This window comes from Monodon monoceros, unplaced genomic scaffold, assembly GCF_005190385.1.
Source record: "Monodon monoceros isolate NGI ecotype Baffin Bay Population unplaced genomic scaffold, NGI_Narwhal_1 Super_Scaffold_21, whole genome shotgun sequence".
NCBI classification, from domain to species: Eukaryota; Metazoa; Chordata; class Mammalia; order Artiodactyla; family Monodontidae; genus Monodon; species Monodon monoceros.
Window position 1 is genome coordinate 67,311,782 of NW_021703778.1, and position 16,939 is coordinate 67,328,720.

The 16,939-nt window shown below is 41.2% G+C and overlaps 1 protein-coding gene across 7 annotated transcripts in view; it reads right to left on the minus strand.

Annotated features, from left to right (window-relative positions):
* CSNK1G1 (casein kinase 1 gamma 1) overlaps positions 1–15,414 on the minus strand; it is a 152,406-nt gene extending 136,992 nt beyond the window's left edge. For all 7 annotated transcript variants that reach the window (XR_003795842.1, XR_003795841.1, XR_003795839.1 and 4 more), the window contains exon 1: positions 15,268–15,414. The gene's annotated coding sequence lies outside the window, so the exon portion shown is untranslated. The remainder of the gene's footprint in view (positions 1–15,267) is intronic.
* Between the last annotated feature and the right edge of the window lie 1,525 nt (positions 15,415–16,939).

Here is a 16,939-nt window from a genome sequence, read left to right on the forward strand (position 1 = left end):
AAAAAAAAAAAGAAAATACTCTGTATATTAAAAGGATGAATAATTGTTACTGTACATTTTTCCAAACCCATAGTAAGTACAGAACAAAGAATGAACCCTAAATTAAACTACAGACTTTGGGAAATTATGATTTATCCATGTAGGTTCATCAATTATAACAAATGTACCACTTGGGTAGGGGATATTGATAATGGGGGAGGCTATGCATGTGTGGGAACACATATGGGAAATCTCTGTACCTTACTCTTAGTTTTACTGTGAACCTAAAACTGCTCTAAAAAGTAAAGTCGTTTAAAAAATACCACATTAACATTTTTAGAATAGAAAACATCTTAATAAAACAACTGGACAGGGACTTCCCTGGTGGTGCAGTGGTTAAGAATCCCCTTTGGCAGGGGACACGGGTTTGATCCCTGGTCTGGGAAGATCCCACATACTGTGGAGTAACTAAGCCAATGCACCACAACTACTGAGCCTGTGCTCAAGAGCTCGCGAGCTGCAACTAGTGACCCCGCAGGCCTAGAGCCCATGCTCAGCAACAGGAGAAGCCACCGCAATGAGAAGCCCATGCACTGCAACAAAGAGTAGCCCCCCCTCACCACAACGAGAAAGCCCATGCGCAGCAACAAAGACCCAATGCAGCCAAAAATGAATAATAAATAAATAAAATTAAAAGAAAAACAGAACAACTGGACATCCTTGTACAATAATATGAATATAGACACAGTCCTTAAACCTTCTACAAAAACTCAAATGGATCTTACAACTCAGTGTAAAATGCAAAACTATATAAACTCTCAAAGACAGCATAGGGGAAAATCTATGTGCCCTTGGGTTTGGCAATGAGTTTATAGATACAACACCAAAAGCATGCTCAATGAAAGAAAAACTTGTAAAGCTGGACTTTATTAAAACTAAAAACTTTCATACTATTAAAGACACTGCTAAGAGAATAAAAAGACAAGCCACAGATTGGAAAAAAATATTTGCCAAAAATATAACTGATAAAGGATTCCTATACAAAATATACAATGAACACTTAAAACCCAACAATAAGAAACAATTTAACAATGGGCAAAAAGAGCTGAACAGGCATCTCACCAAAGAATATACATAGATGGCAAACAAGCATATAAAAAGGCAGTTCAGGGGCTTCCCTGGTGGCGCAGTGGTTGAGAATCCGCCTGCTGATGCAGGGGACACGGGTTCGTGCCCTGGTCCGGGAGGATCCCACATGCTGCGGAGCGGCTAGGCCCGTGAGCCATGGCCACTGAGCCTGCGCGTCCGGAGCCTGTGCTCCGCAATGGGAGAGGCCACAACAGTGAGAGACCCGCGTACCGCGAAAAAAAAAAAAAAGGCAGTTCAACACTGTATGTCATTAGGAAATTACAAATTAAAACACCTATTAGAAAGGCTCAAGTACAAAAAACTGACGATATCAAATTCTAGCAAGTACTCAGAGCAACAGGAACACTCATTCATTGGTGATGGGAATGCATATAACCACTCCGAAAGACAGTTTCACAGTTTCCTACAAAATTAAACAGTCTTATAATACAACCCAGCAATCACACTTGTTCTTTACCCAAAGGAGCTGAAAGCTTACGTACACACAAAACCCTGCACATGCCACCCCCCCCAAAAAAATGGAAGCAACTAAGATGTCCTTCTATAGTTGAAGGGATAAACAAACTGTTACATCCATATAATACAAAATTATTCAGCAATAAACGGACAGAAGCTAGGAGACTGGTTCAAGATGGCAGAGTAGAAGGACATGCACTCACTCCCTCTTGAGAGAACACCAGAGTCACAACTAACTGCTGAACAATCATCGACAGGAAGACACTGGAACTCACCAAAAAAGATACCCCTCATCCAAAGACAAAGGAGAAGCCATAATGAGATGGTAGGAGGGGCACAATCACAATAAAATCAAATTCCATAACTACTGGGTGGGAGACTCACAAACTGGAGAACACTTATACCACAGAAGTCCACAGAAGTCCACTGGAGTGAAGGTTTTGAGCCCCACGTCAGGCTTCCCAACCTGGGGTTCCAGCAACGAGAGGAGGAATTCCTAGAGAATCAGACTTTGAAGGCTAGTGGGATTTGACTGCAGGATTTTGACAGGACTGGGGAAAACATAGGCTCCACTCTTGTAGGGCACACACAAAGAAGTGTGTGCAGCGGGACCGAGGGGAAGGAGCAGTGACCCCATAGAAGACTGAACCAGACCTACCTGCTAGTATTGGAGGCAGAGGCAGGCGGTGGCTGTGGCTCACCATGGGGACAAGGACACTGGCAGCAGATGTTCTGGGAAGTACTCCTTGGCGGGAGCCCTCCTAGAGTCCACCATTAGCCACACCAAAGAGCCAGGTAGGCTCCAGTGTTGGGTCGCCTCAGGCCAAACAACCAACAGGAAGGGAACCCAGCCTCACCCATCAGCAGACAAGCAGATAAAAGTTTTACTGAGCTCTGCCCTCCAGAGCAACACCCAGTTCTACCCACCAGTCCCTCCCAACAGGAAGCTTGCACAAGCCTCTTAGATAGCCTCATCCACCAGAGGGTAGACAGCAGAAGCAAGAAGAACTACAATTCTGCAGCCTGTGGAAGGAAAACCCCATTCACAGAAAGATACACAAGATGAAAAGGCAGAGGACTTTGTATCAGATGAAGGAACAAGATAAAACCCAAGAAAAACAACTAAATGAAGTGCAGATAGGCAACCTTCCAGAAAAAGAATTCAGAATAACTATAGTGAAGATGATGCAGAACCTCGGAAAACGAATGGAGGCAAAGATCGAGAAGATGCAAGAAACGTTTAACAAACACCTAGAAGAATTATAGAATAAACCCCTAGAAGAATTAAAGAACAAAGAGAGATGAACAATGCAATCACTGAAAAGAAAAATACACTACAAGGAATCAACAGCAGAATAACTGAGGCAGAAGAATGGATACGTGACCTGGAAGACAGAATGGTGGAATTCACTGCTGTGGAACAGAATAAAGAAAAAAGAATGAAAAGAAATGAAGACAGCCTAAGAGACCTCTGGGACAACATTAAACGCAACAACACTCGCATTATAAGTGTCCCAGAAGGAGAAGAGAGAGAGAAAGGACCTGAGAAAATACCTGAAGAGATTATAGTTGAAAACTTCCCTAACATGGGAAAGGAAATAGCCACCCAAGTCCAGGAAGCACAGAGAGTCCCAAGCAGGAGAAACCCAAGGAGAAACACACTGAGACACATAGTGATCAAACTAACAAAAATTAAAGACAAAGAAAAATTACTGAAAGCAACAAAGGAAAAACGGCAAATAACATAAGGGAACTCCCATAAGGTTAACAGCTGATTTCTCAGCAGAAACTCTACAAGCCAGAAGGGAGTGGCACGATATATTTAAAGTGATGAAAGGGAAGAACCTACAACCAACATTACTCTACCCAGCAAGGATCTCATTCAGATTCGAGGGAGAAATCAGAAGCTTTACAGACAAGCAAAAGTTAAGAGAATTCAGCACCACCAAACCAGCTCTACAACAAATGCTAAAGGAACTTCTCTAAGTGGGAAACACAAGAGAAGGAAAAGACCTACAATAACAAACCCATAACAATTAAGAAAATGGTACTAGGAACATACATATCGATAATTACCTTAAACGTGAATGGATTAAATGCTCCAACCAAAAGACACAGGCTTGCTGAATGGATACAAAAACAAGACCCATATATATGCTGTCTACAAGAGACCCACTTCAGACCTAGGGACACATACAGACTGAAAGTGAGGGGATGGAAAAAGATATTCCATGCAAAAGGAAATCAAAAGAAAGCTGGAGTAGCAATACTCATATCAGATAAAATAGACTTTAAAATAAAGACTGTTACAAGAGATAAGGAGGGAGACTACATAATGATCAAGTGATCAATCCAAGAAGAAGGTATAACAATTATAAATATATATGCACCCAACACAGGAGCATCTCAACATATAAGGCAACTGCTAACAGCTATAAAAGAGAAAATCAACAGTAACACAATAATAGTGTGGGACCTTAACACCTCACTTACACCAATGGACAAATCATCCAAACAGAAAATAAGGAAACACAAGCTTTAAATGACACAATAGACCAGACAGATTTAACTGGTATTTATTGGACATTCCATCCAAAAACAGCAGATTACACTTTCTTCTCAAGTGCACATGGAGCATTCTCCAGGATAGATCACATCTTGGATCACAAACCAGGCCTTGGTAAATTTAAGAAAATTGAAATCATATTAAGCATCTTTTCTGACCACAGCGCTATGAGATTAGAAATCAATTACAGGGAAAAAAACGTAAAAAACACAAACACATGGAGACTAAACAATATGTTACTAAATAACCAAGACATCACTGAATATATCAAAGAGCAAATCAGAAAATACCTAGAGACAAATTACAATGAAAACACAATGATCCAAAACCTATGGGATGCAGCAAAAGCAGTTCTAAGAGGGAAGTTTATAGCAATACAAGCCTACCTCAAGAAACAAGAAAAATCTCAAATAAACCATCTAAACTTACACCTAAAGGAACTAGAGAAAGAAGAAGAAACAAAACCCAAAATTAGTAGAAGGAAAGAAATCATAAAAATCAGAGCAAAATAAATGAAATAGAAACAAAGAAAACAATAGCAAAGATAAATAAAACTAAAAGCTGGTTCTTTGAGAAGATAAAAAAAAATTGATAAACCTTTAGCCAGACTCATCAAGAAAAAGAGGGAAAGGACTCAAATCAATAAAATTAGAAATGAAAAAGAAGTCACAACAGACACCACAGAAATACAAAGCATCCTAAGAGACTACTACAAGCAACTTTATGCCAATAAAATGGACAACCTGGAAGAAATGGACAAATTCATATAAAGGTATAAACTTCCAAGCCTGAATGAGGAAGAAATAGAAAATACGAACAGACCAATCACAAGTAATGAAATTGAAACTGTGATTAAAAATCTTCCAACAAACCAAAGTCCAGGACCAGATGTCTTCACAGGTGAATTCTATCAAACATTTAGAGAAGAGCTAACACCCATCCTTCTCAAAGTCTTCCAAAAAATTGTAGAGGAAGGAACACTCCTAAACTCATTCTATGAGGCCACCATCACCCAGGTACCAAAACCAGACAAAGATACTACAAAAAAAGAAAATTACAGACCAATATCACTGATGAATACAGATGCAAAAATCCTCAACAAAATACTAGCAAGGGCTTCCCTCGTGGCGCAGTGGTTGAGAGTCCGCCTGACGATGCAGGGGACACGGGATCATGCGCCAGTCTGGGAAGATCCCACATGCCACAGAGTGGCTGGGCCCGTGAGCCATGGCCGCTGAGCCTGCGCATCCGGAGCCTGTGCTCCGCAACGGGAGAGGCCACAACAGTGAGAGGCCTGCGTACCGCAAAAAAAAAAAAATAAAACAATACTAGCAAACAGAATCCAACAACACATTAAAAGGATCATACAGCATGATCAAGTGGATTTATCCCAGGGATGCAAGGATTCTTCAGTATACGCAAATCAATCAATGTGATACACCATATTAACAAATTGAAGCAGAAAAACCATATGGTCATCTCAGTAGATGCAGAAAAGGCTTTTGACAAAATTCAACACCCATTTATGATAAAAACTCTCCAGAAAGTGGGCATAGAGGGAACCTACCTCAAAATAATAAAGGCCATATATGACAAGCCCACAGCAAACATCATTCTCAATGGTGAAAAACTGAAAGCATTTTCTCTAAGACCAGGACCAAGACAAGGATGTCAACTCTCGCCACTATTATTCAACAGTTTTGGAAGTCCTAGCCACGACAATCAGAGATGAAAAAGAAATAAAAGGAATACAAATTGGAAAAGAAAAAGTAAAACTGTCACTGTTTGCAGATGACATGATACTATACATAGAGAATCCTAAAGATGCCACCAGAAAATTACTAGAGCTAATCAATGAATTTGGTAAAGTTGCAGGATACAAAATTAATGCACAGAAATCTCTGGCATTCCTATATACTAACAACGAAAGATCAGAAAGAGAAATTAAGCAAACAATCCTATTCACCACTGCAACAAAAAGAATAAAATACCTAGGAATAAACCTACCTAAGGAGGTAAAAGACCTGTACTCAGAAAACTATAAGACACTGATGAAAGAAATCAAAGATGACACAAACAGATGGAGAAATATACCATGTTTTTGGATTGGAAGAATCAATATTGTGAAAATGACTATACTACCCAAAGCAATCTACAGATTCAATGCAACCCCTATCAAACTACCAGTGGCATTTTTGCAGAACTAGAATAAAAAATCTTAAAATCTGTATGGAGAAACAAAAGACCCCGAATAGCCAAAGCAGTCTTGAGGAAAAAAAATGGAGCTGGAGGAATCAGACTCCCTGACTTCAGACTATACTACAAAGCTATAGTAATCAAGACAATATGGTACTGGCACAAAAACAGAAATACAGATCAATGGAACAGGATAGAAAGCCCAGAGATAAACCCACGCAGCTATGGTCAACTAATCTATGACAAAGGAGGCAAGATATACAATGGAGAAAAGACAGTCTCTTCAATAAGCAGTGCTGGGAAAAATGGACAGCTACATGTAAAAGAATGAAATTAGAACACGCCCTAACACCATACACAAAAATAAACTCAAAATGGATTAGAGACCTAAATGTAAGACTGGACACTATAAAACTCTTAGAGGAAAACATAGGAAGAACACTCTTTGACACAAATCACAGCAAGATCTTTTTTGACCCACCTCCTAGAGTAATGGAAGTAAAACCAAAAATAAACAAATGGGACCTAATGAAACTTAAAAGCTTTTGCAAAGCAAAGGAAACTACAAACAAGATGAAAAGACAACCCTCAGAATGGGAGAAAATATTTGCAAACAAATCAACAGACACAGGTTTAATCTCCAAAATATATAAACAGCTCATGCAGCTCAATATTAAAAAAACAAACAACCCAATCCAAAAATGGGCAGAAGACCTAAATAGACATTTCTCCAAAGAAGACATACAGAAGGAGAGGAAGCACATGAAAAGCTGCTCAATATTAGAGAAATGCAAATCAAAACTACAATGAGGTATCACCTCACACCAGTTAGAATGGGCATCATCAGAAAATCTACAAACAACAAATGCTGGAGAGGTTGTGGAGAAAAGGGAACCCTCTTGCACTGTTGGTGGGACTGTAAATTGATACAGCACTATGGAGAACAGTATGGAGGTTCCTTAAAAAACTAATAATAGAATTACCATATGACCCAGCAATCCCACTACTGGGCATATACCCAGAGAAAAACATAATTCAAAGAGACACATGCACTCCAATGTTTACTGTAGCACTATTTACAATAGCCAGGTCATGGAAGCAACCTAAATGCCCATCGACAGACAAATGGATAAAGAAGATTTGGTACATATATACAATGGAATATTACTCAGCCATAAAAAGGAATGAAATTGGGTCATTTGTAGAGACGTGGATGAATGTAGAGACTGTCATAGAGTGAAGTTAGTCAGAAAGAGAAAAACAAATATCGTTTATTAACGTGTATATGTGGAACCTAGAAAAATGGTACAGATGAACTGGTTTGAAGGACAGAAATAGAGACACAGATGTAGAGAACAAACGTATGGACACCAACGGGGGAAAGTGGCGGGGGGAGGGGGAGGTGGTGGTATGAACTGGGAGACACTAGGATTGACATATATACACTAATATGTATAAAGTAAATAACTAATAAGAACCTGCTGTATAAAAAATAAATAAAATTCAAAAAAAAGAAAAAAAAGGACAGGAGCTATCAAGCCACAATGAGACATGGAGGAACCTTAAATGCATATTACTAAGTAAAAGAAACCAATCTAAAACAAAGCTACAGGGACTTCCCTGGTGGCGCAGTGGTTAGGAATCCGCCTGCCAACGCAAGGGACACGGGTTCGATCCCTGGTCCAGAAAGATCCCACATGCCACAGAGCAACTAAGCCCGCGTGCCGCAACCACTGAAGCCCGAGCACTGCAACAAGAGAAGCCAGTGCAATAAGAAGCCCGCGCGTCGCAACGAAGACCCAACGCAGCCAAAAACAAACAAACAAACAAAAAACCTACATACAGACTTCCCTGGTGGCACAGTGGTTAAGAATCTGCCTGTCAACGCAGGGGACATGGGTTCGAGGCCTGGTCCGTGAAGATCCCACATGCCGCAGAGCAACTAACTAAGCCCATGTGCCACAACTACTGAGCCTGTGCTCTAGAGCCTGCGAGCCACAGCTGCTAAACCCACGTGCCACAACTACTGAAGCCTGTGCCTGGAGCCCATGCTCTGCCACAAGAGAAGCCACTGCAATGAGAAGCCCACACACCACAACGAAGAGTAGCCCCCGCTCTCTGCAACTAGAGAAATGTGCAGCAACGAAAATCCAACACAGCCAAAAATTAATTAATTATTTTTTAAAAAGCTACATACTATATGATTCCAATTGTATGTAATTTTGGAAAAGGCAAACTATAGAGACAGTAAAAAGGTCAGTGTTTGTCAGGAATTCTGGAGGAAAAAGAGGAGGGATGAATAGGTAAAATGGGATTTTTTTCAGGTGGTAAAACTCTTCTGTATGAAACTGTAATGGTGGGTACATGTTATTATACATTTGTTATAACCCACAGAACCGTCCAACACAAAGCGTGAACCTAATGAAAACTATGAATAATAATAATGTATCAATATTGGTTCATTAATCGTAACTAACATAGCACACTAATGCAAGATGTTAATAATGGGGGAGGGACTTCCCTGGTGGCGCAGTGGTTAAGAATCTGCCTGCCAATGCAGGAGACACGGGTTCGAGCCCTGGTCCACAAGATCCCACATGCTGCAGAGCAACTAACCCATGTGCCACAACTACTGAGCCTGCGCTCTAGAGCCCGCGAGCCACAACTACTGAGCCCACATGCCACAGCTACTAAAGCCCACGCACTCTAGGGCCTGTGCTCCACAAGAAGAGAAGACACTGCAGGGAGAAGCCTGCGCACCACAACGAAGAGTAGCCCCCACTGGCCACAACTACAGAAAGCCCACACACAGCAAGGAAGACCCAACCCAGCCAAAAATAAATAAATAAATGTTTTTTAAAAATGGGAGAAAATGGGGGGGAACTGGTTGGGAATTAAGTGGATATGAAGAGAGATAAAACTCTCTACCTGCTCAATTTTTTTGTAAATCTAAAACTGTTCAAAAAAATAGTCTTAATTTTTTTTAAAAAAGTTGGGCACCCACAATCTCAAAGAGTACCTATTGCTACTTTAAACTATAGAAATCCTAGCAAAGTTGAAAAAAAAAAAAAAAACTAATAAAATCAAATTTGAATAAGCATTTAAATAAATTTAAATGAAAAGAAATTAACTTTTTCTTTTTTTTTTTGGCCATGCGGTGCGGTTTGCAGGATATTCCCCAACCAGAGATTGAACCCGGGCCCCCACAGTGAAAGCATGAAAGTGCCAAGTCCTAACCACTGGATTGCCAGGGAATTCCTGAAAAGAAATTAACTTTAGTCTCCTTGCCTTTTTATTGGCTTGGTCATATCTCTGCTCACTAGCACATACATCAGAGAGTGACCTCTAGGAAAGAGAGAAGAAATCCAGCTGGGAAACTGCTTCACCACAGTTATGGTTAGCAATTTAGCCTGAAAAACTGAAATTTGGTAATCATCATGGACACTCAAGCACGCGCGCACACACACGCACGCACATACACAACTTAAAACATTTTCACATCATTCACTGATGCCAACAGACAATTTAAAGTGTATTTATAAATCTATCAAGATGGATGTAATGTGTGATACTCTCATTCAGAAGCCCAAAAGTCCTCAATGCCTCTTCTTCTAGGTTAAAGAATTAGAAAGTGAAAACTACAGAAACCAATGTGGTCCAATGCTGTTGTTTCTTAGAAAATTTATGTGACATTTTGATGGAGACACCAAACTGCAGCATTTTGATAGGCTTACCCAGCACCCAGAGGTGTTACACCAAGTTCTCTTTGACAGCCAGGGCAATGGCTACTTGTTCACTCAGCTTCTCTGGCCAAGACAAAATCCAAGAGAATTCCCCTTTCCCCAATATGTCTATGCCTCCATAATGATGGGTGAGCAATTAATGAAGAACAATTCCCATCCCTGACACCCCAGCCCCTGCCATAACTACACTGCCTACTTGGAGCTTCTGGGTAAGGAACAGACTACAAGGGCAGTTTATCTGTTTTCCCACATCACCAGAACATTCCTATTGCAGACACAACATGGCTCTCTTCTATCCAGAAGACTCTCCCTTCAGATAATTTCTGGGATATCATACCACTTTTACTTTATAGTTTCAAAGATGCCTGGGTCTTTCTGGTCCATGCTAAGTGCCCGACTACTGTAACCTGAACTAGACACATTCTTTTCCAGCTCAGTAAATCCAAAAGCCTGTGCTCAGGAGTATTAAAGATTCAAACTGAAAAGTGACAAGTATGTGCCCTATGAACTGTATGGTATCACTTAGATGAAAACTATAGCAATTGGCATAAGGTAAGGCAAAACTCACTACTCAAAGAATAAGTTTAAGTGGATTCATCAGTAAATAAAAAAGAACAACAGAAACTTCTCTTCTGGTTGTAATACCAGAGGAAAAAAAGGATTTATTCTATATCTCCATAATCCATTTTTTTAGCAACTTCTACCAATAAGTGGACTGTGGTGAGCACTAATGACAAGAATGGTTTATTAAGCAAATGACGACAAAGATGTATGAAACTATCTCATGTTCAGATAGTCTGAAATAACAATTACTTTTAACCAATGTCTGTGATCCTTCTGTGTAATTCAATATAAAATGCAAGTTCTTTTAGTGACAGGTTCACCGGTATAGCTGAAATTATATAACCTAAATCTACTGAGGGTTTTTATGTAAAAAAAAAAAAATCTGATAAATTCAAAGCCACAAAACATGAAGGGGTGAGGGAACAGGAATCTGAAGCAGATGGCATCTCTCTAATTTTTTTTCCCCGAGTCCATCTTGAACACAGTCCCAATAATGTCAAAATCCAATTTAGCTCTCCAAATAAGTAACCTACAAAACATAAAATGCTAATTCTGAAGTAAATTCATTCTTTTTTCTTTTTCTTCCCAGCTTCTCAAAGTTTCTATATTAGGCAGAAATGAGCAGAGACAAGTTAGATGTTCAATAGAGAAAAACTATCGTTCCACAAATTCTTAAGTTCTTTCATGAAAATCTACTTCCACTTATTTGAAGCCATTGAAGCAGTTTCTATCAAGATTGGTGGTAATAAAATCTGTCTATGATATCAGCCTTTTTTTCTGGATACAATGATTATTTATCTTTATTAGAGAGCAAATCATAGTCCAAAAAGAAATAAGCTCTAAAATAGAAACAAGCTCTGGAAGAATACTCATTTCGTTTGAGGAAAGCACTGCCTGGTATTTTTTAAACATTTCCACAGAAACTCACTCCTGATTTGGCAGCACCAATAAAGTTAACTGTACTTTGTTCATTATATATTCTAGTATGGTATACAAACCTTCCCAATCTTTCCTAAAGTTTTCTGAGATCATCCAAGACACAGACATTAAAGGAAGGTTTAGTCATTTTTAGATTTCCTGACCAGCAAATTCCATAACTGACAATTGCAAAGATCTGTGGAATGGTCACATACTTTGTTTAAGTGGAAAAGGTCACTGAGAAAAGCATTATCTGTAACAGTCTCTATTATTGCCCACATTTTAAATATACCTTTTTCCAGCTAGTATCCTAACTCTTATACCAAAATGAATTATTTATTAAAGTGTTATGAGAAGATAGGGAAAAAAATGGGAACTTCTCATGGCTTTACCAAAGCAAGATAATATCATCTCAACTTTAAGATTCAAAAGATAGTGAAAAATAATGATCCAGGAAGACGCAGTTAAATGCTTACATATACACTAAAGACTTTACAGTGTACAGAAAAGCCACTTAGAACGTTGAATAACCTTACAAAACATGTAGTAAAAACATAATTAGATACCTTATTAATAATCTTAAATATATTCATCCATTTATCAATTTGACCAATATTTATTCGGTGCCGATTATGTAGCTGCAGTGGTGGATAAAATTTAAAATAGTATTTCTACCTCAAGAAGCATGCAACATAGCTGAACAGTTTTATTTTTTATTTTATTTTTTATTTTTTTGCGGTACGCGGGCCTCTCACTATTGTGGCCTCTCCCGTTGCGGAGCACAGGCTCCGGACGCGCAGGCTCAGCGGCCATGGCTCACGGGCCCAGCCACTCCGCGGCATGTGGGATCTTCCCGGACCGGGGCACGAACCCATGTCCCCTGCATCGGCAGGCGGACTCCCAACCACTGCGCCACCAGGGAAGCCCTAAAGGAAGTTATTTGATTTTTATCTTTTGAGTATAAAGTACATTAAAAAAATAATAATTAAAAATTACTGGGAATTTCCTGGCTGTCCTGTAGTTAAGACGTGGCACTTTCACTACGGAGGCCCGGGTTCGATCCCTGGTCAGGGAACTAAGATCCCTAAAGCCACGCAGTGTGGCCCCCGCAAAAAAAAGAAAAAAAAAATTACTAACTTCAAGTTACATCAAAAAGCAAACTACAAAAAAAAAAAAAGCAAACTACGTTAGCTGAAAATCTGGCATATAATAGGTTACAAATAACTATATTGTTTTAAATCTACAAAACAAATGAATATAAAGACTTCAATGATGTGGGCTTCCCCCGTGGCACAGTGGTTAGGAATCTGCCTGCCAATGCGGGGGACACGGGTTCGATCGCTGTTCCGGGAAGATCCCACATGCTGTGGATCAACTAAGCCCGTGCACCACAACTAGTGAGCCCACGTGCCGCAACTACTGAAGCCCGCATGCCTGGAGCCCGTGCTCCACAACAAGAGAAGCCACTTCAATGAGAAGCCCATGCACGGCAACCTAGAGTAGCTCCCACTCGCTGCAACTAGAGAAAGCCTGCGCACAGCAACGAAGAGCCAATGCAGCCATAAATTAATTAATTAATTAATTTTTATTTTTTTAAAAAGTGGGGCTTCCCTGGTGGCACAGTGGTTGAGAGTCCGCCTGCCGATGCAGGGGACGCAGGTTTGTGCCCCAGTGCGGGAGGATCCCACATGCCGCGGAGCGGCTGGGCCCGTGGGCCATGGCCGCTGGGCCTGCGTGTCCGGAGCCTGTGCTCCGCGGCAGGAGAGGCCACAGCAGTGAGAGGCCCACGTACCACAAAAAAAAAAAAAAAAAAAAGTGATTAGCCTGGTACCTGACCAAAAAACAAAAAAAGACTTTATGTTTCTGAGATATATTTCCATATTATCATCACAAATGATTTAAAGGCAGAAATTCATTCCATTTGCATTTATTTTATAGAATATTATACATATAAGAATTCTGTAAGTTTTGCTAATATTTTAAATCTAATTAAGATGAGTCATACTACTTGTGATTTTATTCTTAAAATTATAACTACTTTCTTCTATTTTATGCCCCAATTTTAATTCTCTCCAGACATGTGATGTTAATTAAGATTTATATACATTACTTTTTAAATTTTTTTCTTACCAATCCATACTACACACATCACAAATCTGAGAAAAACCTTTGAAACATTATTGGTCATTTCAGTTAATGCATATATTCTGCTTTATTTTTAAGAGTTTTAAGAAACTACTGATAACTGAATTTCATGCTACTTATGATCAATTTCTAGAAGCTACTGAAAATCCTGTTGTATATATATGTTTTGGAATATTATCCAGTTCTGTTCCTATCTCAAACCTCATTCCACAAAACTGGGCTACCTTGACTGCATAAGATTAAGATTATTAATAATTCATCTTTCAACTGGAAGGTGCTTCCATTTAAGATGGACTGTTATTTAGATATATTACCCCCCCCTTACAATACTGATTAGAGTTTTAACTCGTGTTACTTATGAAGAAACTGAATCTCTGGTAGGTTCCATGACTTGCCCAAGGCCAACAACTAGTCAGTGGCAGTCCCAGTTCAATCCCAGATTTACCTAACCTCAAAACCAATACTTCCACTTAACCACAATTATCTCCTTAAAAGATTATGAGGCAGGCTCAAAAGCAGGCAATCTTGTCTCTCCGAAGGTTCACGCAACTATTCTGAGACATTGATAACCACACAGTACCTACAATTCAGTCACTGATTGAAATATAAATGAAGAGGATCTGTGTGCTTCATTTAAAGTAGGTCAAGCTCACTGGCAGGTAAGAAAGATGTTGGAAAAGGCTTGCCTCAACACGTCTTGCCTAGACCTCTGTATCTTAACGGTTCCCCCAGTCTATTTTTTAAAAACACGCATATCTACCAAATAAGGCTATGCCAGACCAGCTTACAGTTTGCTGGTTTCCAGAACTGCACTTTTCTAAAATAATTTAGACCAAACTTAATATTCAGCTGGGAGACTTGGTCGAATATGTCAATCTGGCACTTTCCGAACATTCGAAGTATCATTTGGGGCCACAAGCCCAGTTCCACCCTCTTTCTTTTACGCTGTGATGCCTACCCACTTGGGGAGGGGGCTACCGCCCCTGTGGGACACTGGGGCAAGAGAGCAGTTAAGGAAGAAGTGGGGGAAGCGCAAGGAAGTTGGGAGGAGGGAGGTCTCCTTACCCACTCTTCTGCCCTAGCTCTGCCAAGGGCGGCTCCCCACGGTGCCCAGCCGACTCACAATCCCCGAAGCCGGGCTCTGTCCCAGAGGGGTGGGCAGAAAAAGCAGGCAATGGAAGTATGGGATTGCCCCATCCACCCTGCCGGGGTCCATGCTCTCCTTCTGGACCTAGAGGATGCTCCCTCTTTCAGAGCTAAACCTCCAGGTGGCAAACTCCCCGTCCACACCGCCCGAAGTCTTCTGCATCTGAGGGGGCGCCTCCTCCGCAACCTCGACACGGCCACCCGAAACTCTCCGCCAGCCGTCATCCCCAGCCCTTTCCTTCCACCCCCGCAACCCGCCAGGGGCACACACGCCGGCCTGCGCCCCACCCAGGATCTCCGCGCTCCCCTCCCCGAGCCGGAGAAGGGGCCCCCACCACCCCTCAGATACACACACACATCCTCAAGCTCCAGCCTCCCGGACCCCGTCGAAGCCGGAGAGAGTACCTGGCAGTGCTTCGGGGTACAGACGGGGCGGGCGCAGCCCCTTCCCGGAGGCGCCGAGTGCTTCTTTACCCACCCGCAGCTTTGGCTTCTCCAGTTCCCAGGAACGGGAGGGAGGAGCGGTGCGGGAGGGGAGGGGTAAGACGAGGAGCCGAGGGGCCGAAGAAGCCGAACCGGAACCTCTAGCGCTGGCCCCACCCTCGGCCCGGCGCAGAGCACCCTGGCGCTCCCAATAGGACAAACTTAAAGCAGGCAGTGAGAAATAGACACCACCACTTCCGGGTCATCCCCGCTACCTTCCCTCCTTAGCAACCGCGTGGGGTTGCTAAGCGGAAGTGCCTTCAAAGACAACCACCTCCATTACTTATGGGACCAACAGTAGGTAGCTGGGAGCGTGTACTCCTCTTTGGCAACACACTCTTAGCTTCTGCTCCTGGTCTTGGGCTGAGCACGGGCTTCGCTGCCAAAGTCACGAAGCCAGTCCTGCTTTTCCCTTCACCTATACTCCCCCTACCAGACCCCAGCCACTATTTACTCCTGTTCCCTCCCGCCTTGAATCCCGGGCGGACCTATTGGCTTCTGTTAAGGCTCTCTCAGGTCCCTCGTGGGAGTTACTTTCTGGCGGTTTAGCAAGCATCTCCCTCTTGTGGATTTTCAGTTGTGTTTCTACTGAGCTTTTAAAGTCTCCTCCAATGTTATGAAACCTTTTTCATGCACTTCATTCTCCTGTGATAGCCCCTGAAACCGAATGGTGAGAAAGTTTTGTCTTCATCCATCTCTTTTGTAAGGATTGCACGTGCTTGTGTATGATCTGGAAATAATTAATCCTTAAAAAACAATGAGAAAAGGCCAAAGGAAGCCGGTGATCAAGCTTGGGAAGGAGGAAGACATTTAATCCTCGACTCAGAATAAACTTTCAATCCTATACTGTGGACAAGAAAAGTTAATAAGAGACCTAATTTATTCTTGTGTTGGGGTGATCTGAGCTTGAAAAATACTGGGAAAACCACTGCTCGGAGCAAAACCCAGCAACATAATTAATCCTCTTTCTAGAAAAATGACCTATATTATTATGGCAGTTAAATATTCAGAGAAATGTGGTTAGGCGTTCATAGAAAAATGAGTAAAAATCTTGGCTTAACTTTCCTATCTTGAATAGGTCTGCTTAAAAGCAATAAAGCTTAATAGTAGCTCCTGAATTTGTTCTCTAGTCCATGGCAGTGAGTGTCTTTGCAACTGCTGGCTATTGGTCATAATAATTTGGTCATGATAATTTTACTGGTCATGATAACCTCTTAGTCACCGATATTGGACTGTTGTCTACCTAGCTGGGGCAGAGGAAATGACTTTTGGTAACGTCAAAGAAACAGCAGGTCTGTTGGTTTCCTGTACATGTGACACAGCATTAAATTGATTCACCAAGAGAGTCAGTTCAGCAAAACCTTTAGGAAATCACTTCAGGTTCAAATGTCATTAGTAGATTGTTAAAGAAGTCTAAAACATTTCCCCCCTTGCCATGGAAATGCATACATGTGGGAGTATACACACACAAAATTCAAATGGAATCTGAGCACATCCAGTCATTAATTGTTCTTTAAAAAAAACCTGGCTGTACTTGACAAGTGATAAATCTGTTACCATGACAAAACAGAGCTTGGTATTTCAATTGGCAACA